The sequence below is a fragment of the Schistocerca nitens genome, chromosome 4 (assembly GCF_023898315.1).
Source record: "Schistocerca nitens isolate TAMUIC-IGC-003100 chromosome 4, iqSchNite1.1, whole genome shotgun sequence".
Classification (NCBI taxonomy): Eukaryota; Metazoa; Arthropoda; class Insecta; order Orthoptera; family Acrididae; genus Schistocerca; species Schistocerca nitens.
Genome location: NC_064617.1, coordinates 432,949,863 through 432,964,228, shown reverse-complemented (window position 1 = coordinate 432,964,228; position 14,366 = coordinate 432,949,863). Strand labels below are relative to the sequence as shown.

Below are 14,366 nucleotides of genomic sequence, written 5' to 3'. Positions count from 1 at the left end.
CCAACTTCTCTAAAATTAACAGTAATGTATTGTTCGTAATGTGTAAGGTTTAATTTTCTGCTCAAATGTTTGTGAGTTCACATGGGCTGGTAACACGTTTCTCCTGTTACTGTAATATCCTTTGTCACCTGTAGCTTATTTGTAAACTGTTTGGGAGTGCAACTTAGATTGTAGCCATTACTCCCAAAACACCATTTCATTACATTGCCACAAAGAAAATGGCTCTGAGCACTATGGGACTTAACATCTGAGGTCATCAGTCCCCTAGAACTTAGAACTACTTAAACCTAACTAACCTAAGGACATCACACACATCCATGCCCGAGACAGGATTCGAACCTGCGACCGTAGCGTTGCCACAAAGACAGTTTAAGTATACTGCAATTAATATCTGGCAGAAAAACCAACAAGAGTCTTGTCGTATATGAGATATATCAATAGTAAGCCGCAATCAACACCTTAACCTTACCTCCCGGATAGCAATGATAATGATGCTGATAAGAGAACCAGAAAAGAATAGTTACTAAAAATCGTATTCTGTAATTCTTTGAAAAAGGAAGATGCAATAGCTATTTAAGTATTAGAATTATGAGCAACTGCCACGTCTACCAATTTGGTAAGATATCCTTGAACTAGCGAGAGGAGCAGTCAGAATATTCTGATAAAATAGCTCCAGGTTCAGCAATTATATAGAATCGTTCATTCGCTGAATGGTCCACACCCAAAAGCTCAGACGTTGCAAGGTTCACCATAATAGACGAGATAGGAAATAGAAATAATCCACTAAACTGGAGATCCATATCCTCCCCCCCATGAACCATGGACCTTGCCGTTGGTGGGGAAGCTTGCGTGCCTCAGCGATACAGATGGCCGTACCGTAGGTGAAACCACAACGGAGGGGTATCTGTTGAGAGGCCAGAGAAACGTGTGGTTCCTGAAGAGGGGCAGCAGCCTTTTCAGTAGTTGCAGGGACAACAGTCTAGATGATTTACTGATTTGGCCTTGTAACACTAACCAAAACGGCCTTGCTGTGCTGGTACTGCGAACGGCTGAAAGCAAGGGGAAACTAAAGCCGTAATTTTTCCCGAGGGCATGCACCTTTGCTGTATGGTTAAATTATGATGGAGTCCCCTTGGGTAAAATATTCCGGGGGTAAAATAGTCCCCCATTCGGATATCCGGGCGGGGACTAGTCAAGACGACGTCGTTATCAGGAGAAAGAAAACTGGCATTCTACGGATCGGAGCGTGGAATGTCAGATCACTTAATCGGAAATGTAGGTTAGAAAATTTAAAAAGGTAAATGGATAGGTTAAAGTTAGATATAGTGGGAATTAGTGAAGTTCGGTGGCAGGAGGAACAAGACTTTTGGTCAGGTGAATACAGGGTTATAAACACAAAATCAAACAGGGGTAATGCAGGAGTAGGTTTAATAACGAACAGGATATAGGAATGCGGGTAAGCAACTACAAACAGCATAGTGAACGCATTATTGTGGCCAAGATCCATCATCTCCTACCGTAGTTTATATGGCAACTAGCTCTGCAGATGATGAAGAAATTGATGAAATAGATAAGATACAAAAAATTATTCAGGTAGTGAAGGGAGACGAAAATTTAATAGTCACGGGTGACTGAAATTCGAGAGTAGGAAAATGGAGAGAAGGAAACATAGTAGGTGAATATGGATTGGGGGTAAGAAATGAAAGAGGAAGCCGTCTGGTAGAATTTTGCACAGAGCATAACTTAATCATAGCTAACACTTAGTTCAAGAATCATAAAAGAAGGTTGTATACATGGAAGGACCAAGGAGATACTAGGGGCAGTTGTGGACTCTGACCACAACCTATTGGTTATGAACTGCAGATTAAAATTGAAGAAACTGCAAAAAGGTGGGAATTTAAAGAGATGGGAGCTGGATAAACTGACTAAACCAGAGGTTGTGCAGAGTTACAGGGAGAGCATAAGGCAACAATTGACAGGAATGGGGGAAAGAAATACAGTGGAAGAAGAATGGGCAGCTTTGAGGAATGAAATAGTGAAGGCAGCAGAGGATCAAGTAGGTAAAAAGACGAGGGCTAGTAGAAATCCTTGGGTAACAGAAGAGATACTGAATTTAATTGATGAAAGGAGAAAATACAAAAATCCAGTAAGTGAAGCAGAAAAATAGGAATACAAACGTCTCAAAAATGAGATCGACAGGAAGTGCAAAATGGCTAAGCAGGAATAGCTAGAGGACGAATGTAAGGATGTAGAGGCTTATCTCACTAGGGGTAAGATAGATACTGCCTACAGGAAAATTAAAGAGACCTTTAGAGGAAAGATAACCACTTGTATGAATATAAAGAGCTCAGATGGAAACCCAGTTCTAAGCAAAGAAGAGAAAGCAGAAAGTTGGAAGGAGTATATAGAAGGTCTACTATACAAGGGCGATGTACTTGAGGACAATATTATAGAAATGGAAGAGAATGTAGAAGAAGATGTAATGTGAGGTACGATACTGCGTGAAGAGTTTGTCAGAGCACTGAAAGACCTGAGTCGAAACAAGGCCCCGGGAGTAGACAACATTCCATTAGAACTACTGAAGGCCTTGGGAGAGTCATTCCTGACAAAATTCTACCATCTGGTGAGCAAGATGTATGAGACAGGTGAAATACACTCAGACTTCAAGAAGAATATAACAATTCCAATCCCAAAGAAAGCAGGTGTTGACAGATGTGACAATTACCGAACTATCAGTTTAATAAGTCACAGCTGCAAAATACTAACACGAATTCCTTACAGACGAATGGAAAAACTGGTAGAAGCCTACTTCGGAGAAGATCAGTACGGATTCCGTAGAAATATTGGAACACGTGAGGCAATACTGACCTCACGACTTATCTTAGAAGAAAGATTAAGGAAAGGCAAACCTACGTTTCTACCATTTGATGACTTAGAGAAAGCTTTTGACAATGTTGACTGGAATATTCTCTTTCAAATTCTGAAGGTGGCAGGGGTAAAATACAGGGAGCGAAAGGCTATTTACAATTTGTACAGAAACCAGATGGAAGGTATAGGAGTCGACGGGTATGAAAGGGAAGCAGCGGTTGGGAAGGGAGTGAGACAGGGTTGTAGCTTCTCCCCGATGTTACTCAATCTGTATATGGAGCAAGCAGTAAAGGAAACAAAAGAAAAATTCGGAGTAGGTATTAAAATCCATGGAGAGGAAATAAAAACTTTGAGGTTCGCCGATGACATTGTAATTCTGTCAGAGACAGCAAAGGATCTGGAAGAGCAGTTGTACGGAATGGACAGTGTGTTGAAAGGAGGATATAAGATGAACATCAACAAAAGCAAAACGGGGATAATGGAATGTAGTCGAATTAATTCAAGTGATGCTGGGGGAACTACATTAGGAAATGAGACACTTAAAGTAGTAAAGGAGTTTTGCTATTTGGGGAGCAAAATAACTGATGATGATCAAAGTAGAGAAGATATAAAATGTAGACTGGCAATGGCAAAGAAAGCCTTTCTGAAGAAGAGAAATTTGTTAACACCTAGTATAGATTTAAGTGTCAGGAAGTCGATTCTGAAAGTATTTGTATGGAGTGTAGCCATGTATGGAAGTGAAACATGGACGATAAATAGTTTGGACAAGAAGAGAATAGAAGCTTTCGAAATGTGGTGCTACAGAAGAATGCTGAAGACTAGATGGGTAGATCACAAAACTAATGAGGAGGTATTGAATAGAATTGGGGAGAAGAGGAGTTTGTGGCACAACGTGATAAGAAGAAGGGACCGGTTGGTAGGACATGTTCTGAGGCATCAAAGGATCACAAATTTAGTATTGGAGGGCAGCGTGGAGGGTAAAAATCGTAGAGGGAGACGAAGAGATGAATACACTAAGCAGATTCAGAAGGATGTAGGTTACAGTAAGTACTGGGAGATGAAGAAGCTTGTACAGGATTGGGTAGCATGGAGAGCTGCATCAAACCAGTCTCAGGACTGAATACCACAACAACATCATCATTGATATGAAATTGTAATAGGTTTCTGGAAATACATTTTGTTCTAGCCATTATGAAATGCCTCGATGAAGACGATCTAGGGTCACTAAACCAATACATATAAAAAACATATCGTTCTCGTTTCACAAAAATGATGATTTATTTGTTATCGACAAAGAGTCTGGAGGTGTTTCAATGTTCTACATTTCCAGAAGGCTTTCAGTACCATTCCTCACAAGGTGCTTCTATTCAAATTGGAGTATTATCACTGGTGTGCATCTGGATTTGAATTTCCTGTCAGGAAGATAACATTTCGCAGAAACTGACAGCAAACAGCTACATAGAAAACATTGTAGGGAAAGTGAACCAGAGATAGAATTTTATAGGTAGAACACTTAGAAGGAACAACAAATCTACGAGAGAGACTGTCTACACTGTAGTTGTCCGTCCTCCTGTACATCTACATATATACTCCGCTAGCCACCAAGTGTTGTGTAACGGAGGGCACAATTCTCGCCAAAGTCATATTTTCACCCCCCCCCCCCCCCCCTGTTCCACTCGCGGATCGCACGAGGGAAAAACGACTGTCTGAACGCCTCAGTATGAGGAGATCATTGCACGATTAGAAAGTTGTTGGTAATAATATATGCTCTTCATCCTCGGCGAAGATCGGATTTTAGTGAGCAGCCCCTTCCGTTTAGCGTGTCGTCTATTTGCAAGTGTATCCCCCTTCAAACTCTCTAAGTGATTTGTAACGCCCTCGCGATGGCTAAATATACCAGTCACGAATATTGCTGCTCTTCTCTGGACCTTCTCAATCTCTTGATTCAGATCCGACTGGTAAGGGTCCCATACAGACAAACAATACTGTAAACCTGGACGAACTAACGTGCTGTAAGTAATTTTCTTTGTTGAAGGACTGCATTGCTTCAGGATTCTACCAATAAACCGCAATCCAGAGTTCGCCTTATGCGTTACCTATGTAATCTGATCGTTCCATTTGAGATCATTTCGAATAGTCACACACAGATACTTGACGGATGCTACCGCTTCCAAAGACTAGGCATTTATTTTGTACCCATACTTTAATGGTGATTTTCGCTTTGTTATAGGCAGTAGGTTACACTTACTAATATCCAGAGATAACTGCCAGTCATTACACCACGCATTTACCCTCTGCAAATCCTCATTGCTTTATTCACAACTTTCGTGTGATAAACCTTCCTGTAGGCTATAGCATCATCAGCAAACAGTCTAATGCCGCTGTCAATACCATCAACCAGGTCGTTTATGTAAATCGTAAAAAGCAGCGGACCTATTACGCTGCGCTGGGGCACATCTGAAGTTACGCTTGTTTGTGTTGAAGTCACCCCATTCAGGACGACATACTGCTCTTTGTCTGTTAGAAAACTTTCTATCCAACTGCATATGTCATCGGATAGACCGCAAGCGCGCACTTTATGTAGCAAGCGACAGTGCGGAACTGAGTCGAACGCCATTCGATAGTCGAGAAATATGGCATGAACCTGGGAGCCGGTATCTAGAGCCTGTTGTATATCACGCACAAGGAGGGCCAGCTGTGTTTCACATGACCGCTGTTTCCTAAAACCGAGCTGGTTTCTGCAGATGAGCTTCTCAGAGTCTAGAAAGGCCATTATGTCTGGACACAAAATATGTTCCATGATTCTACAACAAATCGATGTCAGTGAAATTAGCCGGTAACCATGTGCATCCGATATTCTACCCTTTTTATAGATTGCTATGACCTTCTTCCGGTCCCGTTGACCTTCCGCTGTTCCAATGATCTCTGATATATGATGGATAAGAATGGTGCTATATTTATACCATAGACAACACATAATCTTACGGGGATACCGTCTGGGCCAGATGCCTTCCTGGCGTCTAAGGATCTTAACTGTTTTACAATCCCAGATACACTTGGAGTACTGCTATTCCTTATAGGAACCTCACCAAAAAGGACTGAAGGAACACACAGAAAAATTAAGAGGATAGGCAATTGTTTTATATTGTCATGAAATATAGGAGACACTATCACAGGTATATGTAGTGTGGAACAATTATTAAAATAAAGGCGCTTTTAGCTGCTGCGAGACCTTTTCCTGAAATTGTAATTACCATCTTTGTCGTCCGAATGTCATAATCCTTTTTTTACTCCTGCCTACAATGTGAGAAGTTAACCGCATTGATAAAAAAGAATTCTGGCTACACACGGGAAAATTTAAGGGCACTGAAAAAGTGCAGTTGACCATGAGAGAAAGACTGAACATCCAACAAAAGTATGACGTTCAACGAGTCGCGGCATGGAATATCAGAACCTTCAACGTGATAGAGAAGCTACAAAATCTGGAAAGGGAATTGCAAAGGCTCACTCTAGATACAGTAAGGGTCAGTGAAGTGAAATGGCATGAAGAGAAGGATTTCTGGTCAGATTAGTATAGGCTAGCACCAACAGCAGCAGAAAAGGTATAAAGGGAGTAGGATTCGTTATGAAAGGGAAGGTAGGGCCCAGAATATTTTACTGTGAACAGTTTAACGATACGGTTGTTCGTACCAGAATCGACAGCAAACTGACACCGACAACGATAGATCAGTTGTACATGCCGACGTCGCAAATTGAAGATGAAGAGACAGAAAAAGTGTATGAGGATACTGAAAGGGTAATACATTACGTAAGGGGCATGAAAATCTAAAAGTCATGGGGGACCGGAGTGCAGTTGTAGAGGAAGGAGAACATGGGCTTGGGGCAAGGAATGAGAGAGGAGAAAGAGTGATTGAGTTCTCTAATAAATTTCACCTGGTTCAAGAATTACAATAGCAGGCGGTATACTTGGAAAAGATCGGGTGATACGGAAAGATATCAGTTGGATTACACAGGGTCAGACCGATATTCCGAAATCAGAAACTGCATTGTAAGGCATAGACAGGAACAGATATAGATTCAGATCAGAATCTAGTAGTGATGAAAGGTAGGCTGAAGTTTAAAGAGATTAGTCAGTCAGAATCAATACGGAAAGATGTTGGATACGGAAGTTCTAAGGAATGACGAGACACGCTATAGATAAAGCAAAAAGGAATAGCTCAGTAGGCACTACATTTGAAGAGGAACGGACACCTCTAAAAACGGCAGTCACAGAAATTGGAAAGAAAACATAGGTACAAAGAAGCTAACAGCGAAGAAACCACGGGTAACAGAAGCAACATTTCAGTTGATCGTTGAAAGAAAGAAATACAAAAACAGCCAAGGAAATTCAGGAATACAGAAATACAAGTCGCTGAGGAATGAAATAAACAGGAACTGCTGGGAACCTAAGACGAAATTCCTGCATGAAAAATGTGAAGAAATCGGAAAAGAAATTATCGTCGGAAGGACTTACTCAGCATATAGGATAGCCAAAATAACCTTCAGTGAAATTAAAAGCAAGGCTGGTAACACTAAGAGTGCAACGGAAATTCCACTCTTAAATGCAGAGAAGAGAGTGGACAGGTGAGAAGAGTACACTGGAGGCCTGTATGAGGGGGGATGATTTGTCTGATGTGATAGAAGATGAAACATGGGTCGATTTAGAGGAGACAGGGGATCCAGTATTAGAATCAGAATTTAATAGAATTTCGGAGGACTTAAGATCAAATAAGGCAGAAGGGATAGATAACATTCCGTCAGAATTTCTGAAGTTACTGGGGGAATTATACACGTTGTTGTGTAGAATGTATGAATCTGACTACATACCATCTTAGTATATATATTGTTAAGGCTCACCGGCCACTTGACCATCTTCTTCTTACGGGAATCGGCAACGCGCCGCGAGTAATGAGTATAATGGGAGGGACACTACGAATGTAGTGCGGGACAATAAGTTGAGAACGTGGGTTTCGTGGGAGGCGTGCCAGAGATAAATCCCTGCAGTCCCACTATCCTCTGTGTCCTCGGTGGCTCAAATGGATAGAGCGTCTGCCATGTAAGCAGGAGATCCTGTGTTCGAGTCCCAGTCGGGGCACACATTTTCATCTGTCCCCGTTGACGTATGTCAACGCCTGTAAGCAGCTAAGGGTTTTCATTTCATTGTAAAGACATACCATCCGACTTTCGGAAAAAGATCATCCACACAATTCCGAAGACTGCAAGAGCTGACAAGTGCGAGAATTATCACACAGTCAGCTTAACAACTCAAGCATCCAAGTTGCTGACAAGAATAATATATAGAAGAATGGAAAAGAAAACCGAGGATTTGTTAGATGGCTGTTAGGCTTCAGGAAAAGTAAAGGCACCAAAGAGGGATTCTGTCGTTGCAGCTGATAATGGAAACAAGACTAAAGAAAAATCAAGACACGTTCATAGGATTTTTCTATCTGGAAGAAGCGTTCGACAATGTAAGATAGTGGAAGATGTTAGAAATTCTGAGAAAAATAGGGGTAAGCTGCATGGAGAGACGGGTAATATACTATCTGTAAAAGAGGCAAGAGCGAATAATAAGAGTGGACGACGGAGTGTTCGGATAAAAATAGTGTGAGACAGCAATATAGTCTTTCGCCCCTACTGTTCAGTCTGTACATCGAAGAAGCAATGATGGAAGTAGAAGAAAGAGTTGGGAATGGAATTAAAATTCAAGGAAGAAGAACATCAGTGATATGAGTCGCTGATGACATTGCTCTCCTGAGTGAAAATGAAGAAGAATTACATGATTTACTGAATGGAATGGAAAGGAAAGTCTAATGAGTATAGAATATGGATTGTGAGTAACTCGAAGAAAGGCGACAGTAATGAGTAGTAGCAGAAATGATAACAGCAAGGAACTTAACATCAGGATAGACGGTCATGAAGTGGATTAAGTTAAGGAATTCTACTGCCTAGGCAGCAAAATAACCAATGACGTGCGAAGCAAGGAGGACATTAAAAGCATTCTAGCACTGGCAAAAAAGACATTCTTGACCCAGAGAAGTCTAAAGTATCAAACTTAGGTCTTAATTTGAGGAAGAAATTTCTGTGAATGTACATTTGGAATACAGCGCTGTTGGGTAGTGAAACATGGACTGTCGGAAAACCAGAACAGAAGAGAATCGAAGCATTGGAGATGTGGTACTATAGATGAATGGCGAAAATTAGGTGGACCCATAAAGGTAAGGAATGAGGAGGTTTACGCAGAATCGGAAAGGAAATGAATACGTGGAAAACACTGAAAAGGAGGAGATACATCTGCTAAGACATCACCGAATTACTTCCATGCTGTGAAGGGCAAAAACTGTAGAGGAACAAGGAGATTGGAATACATCCAGCAAATAACTGAGGCGTATAGGTTGCAAGTGCTACTCTGAGATGAAAAGGTTTGCATAGGAGAGGAGGAATTTTAGTGGGCCGCATCAAACCAGTCAGAAGATTAAAAAAAACCTTAGTGGGACATTCACAACAGTTACTTGGATTGTTCATCGTGAAAAACACCGCTGTAGTTTTAATTACAAATTTCCCTTACTTGGATACACTTGTACATCGTCGGCAAAAAAACTGTCAGAAAAATAATCTGAAAGAGGTTTTATGCGTTCTCTGAAAAACACAAGATGAAGTTTGGAGCAGTCATGTAGACGTAAGTGTAGATCGTCATCGATTCCTATCAGATAGTTTTATGCATGTTTGATATAACGCTCTCTTTATGTGATCAGACACAGCAAAATATGTGCAAGACACTGAAATTAAAAATACACTCCTGGAAATGGAAAAAAGAACACATTGACACCGGTGTGTCAGACCCACCATACTTGCTCCGGACACTGCGAGAGGGCTGTACAAGCAATGACCACACGCACGGCACAGCGGACACACCAGGAACCGCGGTGTTCGCCGTCGAATGGCGCTAGCTGCGCAGCATTTGTGCACCGCCGCCGTCAGTGTCAGCCAGTTTGCCGTGGCATACGGAGCTCCATCGCAGTCTTTAACACTGGTAGCATGCCGCGACAGCGTGGACGTGAACCGTATGTGCAGTTGACGGACTTTGAGCGAGGGCGTATAGTGGGCATGCGGGAGGCCGGGTGGACGTACCGCCGAATTGCTCAACACGTGGGGCGTGAGGTCTCCACAGTACATCGATGTTGTCGCCAGTGGTCGGCGGAAGGTGCACGTGCCCGTCGACCTGGGACCGGACCGCAGCGACGCACGGATGCACGCCAAGACCGTAGGATCCTACGCAGTGCCGTAGGGGACCGCACCGCCACTTCCCAGCAAATTAGGGACACTGTTGCTCCTGGGGTATCGGCGAGGACCATTCGCAACCGTCTCCATGAAGCTGGGCTACGGTCCCGCACACCGTTAGGCCGTCTTCCGCTCACGCCCCAACATCGTGCAGCCCGCCTCCAGTGGTGTCGCGACAGGCGTGAATGGAGGGACGAATGGAGACGTGTCGTCTTCAGCGATGAGAGTCGCTTCTGCCTTGGTGCCAATGATGGTCGTATGCGTGTTTGGCGCCGTGCAGGTGAGCGCCACAATCAGGACTGCATACGACCGAGGCACACAGGGCCAACACCCGGCATCATGGTGTGGGGAGCGATCTCCTACACTGGCCGTACACCACTGGTGATCGTCGAGGGGACACTGAATAGTGCACGGTACATCCAAACCGTCATCGAACCCATCGTTCTACCATTCCTAGACCGGCAAGGGAACTTGCTCTTCCAACAGGACAATGCACGTCCGCATGTATCCCGTGCCACCCAACGTGCTCTAGAAGGTGTAAGTCAACTACCCTGGCCAGCAAGATCTCCGGATCTGTCCCCCATTGAGCATGTTTGGGACTGGATGAAGCGTCGTCTCACGCGGTCTGCACGTCCGGCACGAACGCTGGTCCAACTGAGGCGCCAGGTGGAAATGGCATGGCAAGCCGTTCCACAGGACTACATCCAGCATCTCTACGATCGTCTCCATGGGAGAATAGCAGCCTGCATTGCTGCGAAAGGTGGATATACACTGTACTAGTGCCGACATTGTGCATGCTCTGTTGCCTGTGTCTATGTGCCTGTGGTTCTGTCAGTGTGATTATGTGATGTATCTGACCCCAGGAATGTGTCAATAAAGTTTCCCCTTCCTGGGACAATGAATTCACGGTGTTCTTATTTCAATTTCCAGGAGTGTATGAACGTTTAATAATTGGCTATGAAATACGATTGTATATATTTGGAAAAAGAGTTATTTGTGACTGAAGCTGGAGCTTCTACAATATTCGAATCATGAAGGTGTACCTCACGTCCCTGACTCGACTATAATGGTGTTTAGTATCCATTTTGAAACACAAGGCTATCTATGGTCATAATGGTTAATGAAGCGTCACTAGTCTCAATAAAATGGAAGGCTGCAAAGCAGTAGTAGCGGAAATTACGTCTCCCATTCGTGAGTCACGTACTGCTTGTAGCAGTTGCATGCTCCAGGGACATAAATTTCTGTATGTAGTAGTAAACGTACGTCTGAGGTGAGTTCGTATGTAAATGGTCCTGTTTGCATGTGACAGTATTCAAATTTTCGTATAGAGACTGTGTAAGAATTAGCAGACAGTGGATATTCACGGGAAAGAAAGATCACCATTACTCAAGAAGAGTCTTCCTGGGAAAAATCCACTTCCCGATTGTTGGTTGAATCCTATTCCTGAGAACGATTACGGCAATTCTGACAACATCAAAGACGCCAATGGAAGATAGTGAGTGGATGGGAAGCTGGCCATTGTGGAAGGAACTTTTCTATGTCCAGAACCACATGGTAGCCACGCAAGGAAATTACTATTATTAGATGTGTCAGAAGAAATTTGTTTTTTAGATGATGAAAGTGGCACCAGGAAGACGTAGTGCAAGTTACAAGTTTGTAACGCCATATCTCACTACCTGGAGAATGCTCAGTGGGCGAACCAATGAGAACCGGCCGTAGTTGCAGGGCGGTTCTAGGCGCTACAGTCGGGAGCCACGCGACCGCTACGGTCGCAGGTTCGGATCCTGCCTGGGGCATGGATGTTTGTGATGTCCTTAGGTTAGTTAGGTTTAAGTAGTTCTAAGTTCTATGGGACTGATGACCTCAGAAGTTAAGTCCCATAGTGCTCAGAGCCATTTGAACCATTTTTCAACCAATGAGAGTAATCCATAGGAAAAGAAGAGCAAGGACAACACTACACTTTGCAAGACAGTGCTGTTTGGTTGGAGTCTTTGAGCAAAACGCTTGAGAAACAGAATGAGTGCTGTTCTGTTGAAATCTTATGAGATTCATTGTGCTCCAGTAGCCAGTACTTTTTCTGAGGTGGTACCCTTGCCAAAGTCTATCTCCGCTGCTTTGTCCATACACTTCTGCTGACAGTATAAAGGGTCTTCCGATACTGACGGCCTGATACTCATCACACTTATCAGGCACTGTCTCGGATGCCCCATACATACCATCAACTGCATCTGAACAGCGAAAATTCACCACAATCCGCTGCAGATAAGAACGGTATGCTATAACTCGTGTTTTTAGTGTTATCTACTGGTCATTTCGAATATTTTTTCATGTTCTTTATGCTAATTTCCAATGACTAAAAATGGTTCAACTTATCTCACGACCGATATTACTACTCCTGTTCCAGATGCCCTATAATTCTATACCACGTACATAAAATCCTCTCTTTCAAAATCACACGCACACTGTTGCCTGATTTAATTGGTTTGTAGTAACCAGATCGGCGTCTAAATCAATGAATTAATAGAATCCCCGAAGCGTAAACTGCCATATATTATGCAATTGAAGCTTCGTGGCAGATTAAAACTGTGTTCCGGGCCAAGACTCGAACTCGGGACCTTTGCCTTTCACGGGCAAGGTTCGCAGGAGAGCTTCTGTAAAGTTTGGAAGGTAGGAGACGAGGTACTGGCAGAAGTAAAACTGTGAGGACGGGGCGTAAATCCTAGTTGGGTAGCTCAGATGGTAGAGCACTTTCCCGCGAAAGGCAAAGGTCCTGAGTTCGAGTCTCGGTACGGCACACAATTTTTAATCTATTTTTAATCTGCCAGGAAGTATCATATCAGCGCACACTCCGCTGCAGAGTGAAAATCTCATTTTAGATTAAGCAATTACTAATTTCAGTCCTCAGGAAAAACAATGAATTTTTTTTTGTGAAGTTTTTTTTTTTTTTGTTTTTTTGAGTCGCGTGACCTTAGTATCAGATTCGCAGACATAACCTTTGTCGACCCCAAGCGCTGGGCCAATGTAACACTTTTTATGGTAATTGAGTGATCATATTTGTTAAATTAAAATGGCAAAGCGATATTATTTCGTTTCTTTAAAGATCTTTAAAGAAAATCGTTCCATACCTATCTGTCTCCATTTCACTCTGTACCTAATCCCCAGGAGCATAATATATGGGTTACGTCCAAGATCACTTGCAAGCGATATACATCGAAAGCACGATTAACATTACGTCAGATATATATTTTGTTCGTGCATACCACCGCTTGGTAGTGTTGCAGTAGCGTCTGCAAAAAAAAATTGCAAGAGTTTTGAGACTGTTTCAGATAGAATCTCATTGTCAACTGAATTTGTAATTTCAGTTGTCATGTAGAGATGACAGTAGCCGATATCGTGCCGACTTGTAATACTCTTGCAAGGCGTGAATTAATTCCAAGACCGTGCACTGTCAAAAATTATTTACAGTACTGCTGGAGGTATCGTCTGCTGTCGACTGAGGAATTGCGTCGATTCTGAGGGGGAGAAGTGTGTCAAACTGGATGCAAAAACTAGCGCTGTTGCCCTCCCATTCCAGTTATATAGCGCCAACTGTCGCAAGAGAACAACGATAAGGAAAAAAACAGGGTTCGATTCAAGCAAATTAACCATTCAGTAGAGTAACATTTTTTTTTCTTAGTGGGTTAAGGAATATACACCGGAAAACGCAGATTCAGAAACTGGATTATCAACTAACACTGTTTGCGACTGTTATGGCTTTGCCGTGAGATGTGGTATATAATTTTGGCTAATGATAGTGCTCCTGTAGATGGCGAAAACAACACTGTGGAAATAGATGAATCTCTCATTGAAACTTCCTGGCAGATTAAAACTGTGTGCCCGACCGAGACTCGAACTCACAGGCTGTGGCTAAGCCATGTCTCCGCAATATCCTTTCTTTCAGGAGTGCTAGTTCTGCAAGGTTCGCAGGAGAGCTTCTGTAAAGTTTGGAAGGTAGGAGACGGGGTACTGTCAGAAGTAAAGCTGTGAGTACCGGGCGTGAGTCGTGCTTCGGTAGCTCAGTTGGTGGAGCGCTTGCCCGCGAAAGGCAAAGGTCCCGAGTTCGAGTCTCGGTCGGGCACACAGTTTTAATCTGCCAGGAAGTTTCATATCAGCGCACACTCCGCTGCAGAGTGAAAATCTCA

The 14,366-nt window shown here is 43.0% G+C and overlaps 1 protein-coding gene across 1 annotated transcript in view; it reads right to left on the bottom strand.

The window, feature by feature from the left end:
- The window catches only part of LOC126252357 (cytochrome P450 4C1-like), a 112,194-nt gene that overhangs the window by 22,402 nt on the left and 75,426 nt on the right, over positions 1-14,366 (bottom strand). The gene's annotated exons all lie outside the window — the stretch shown is intronic.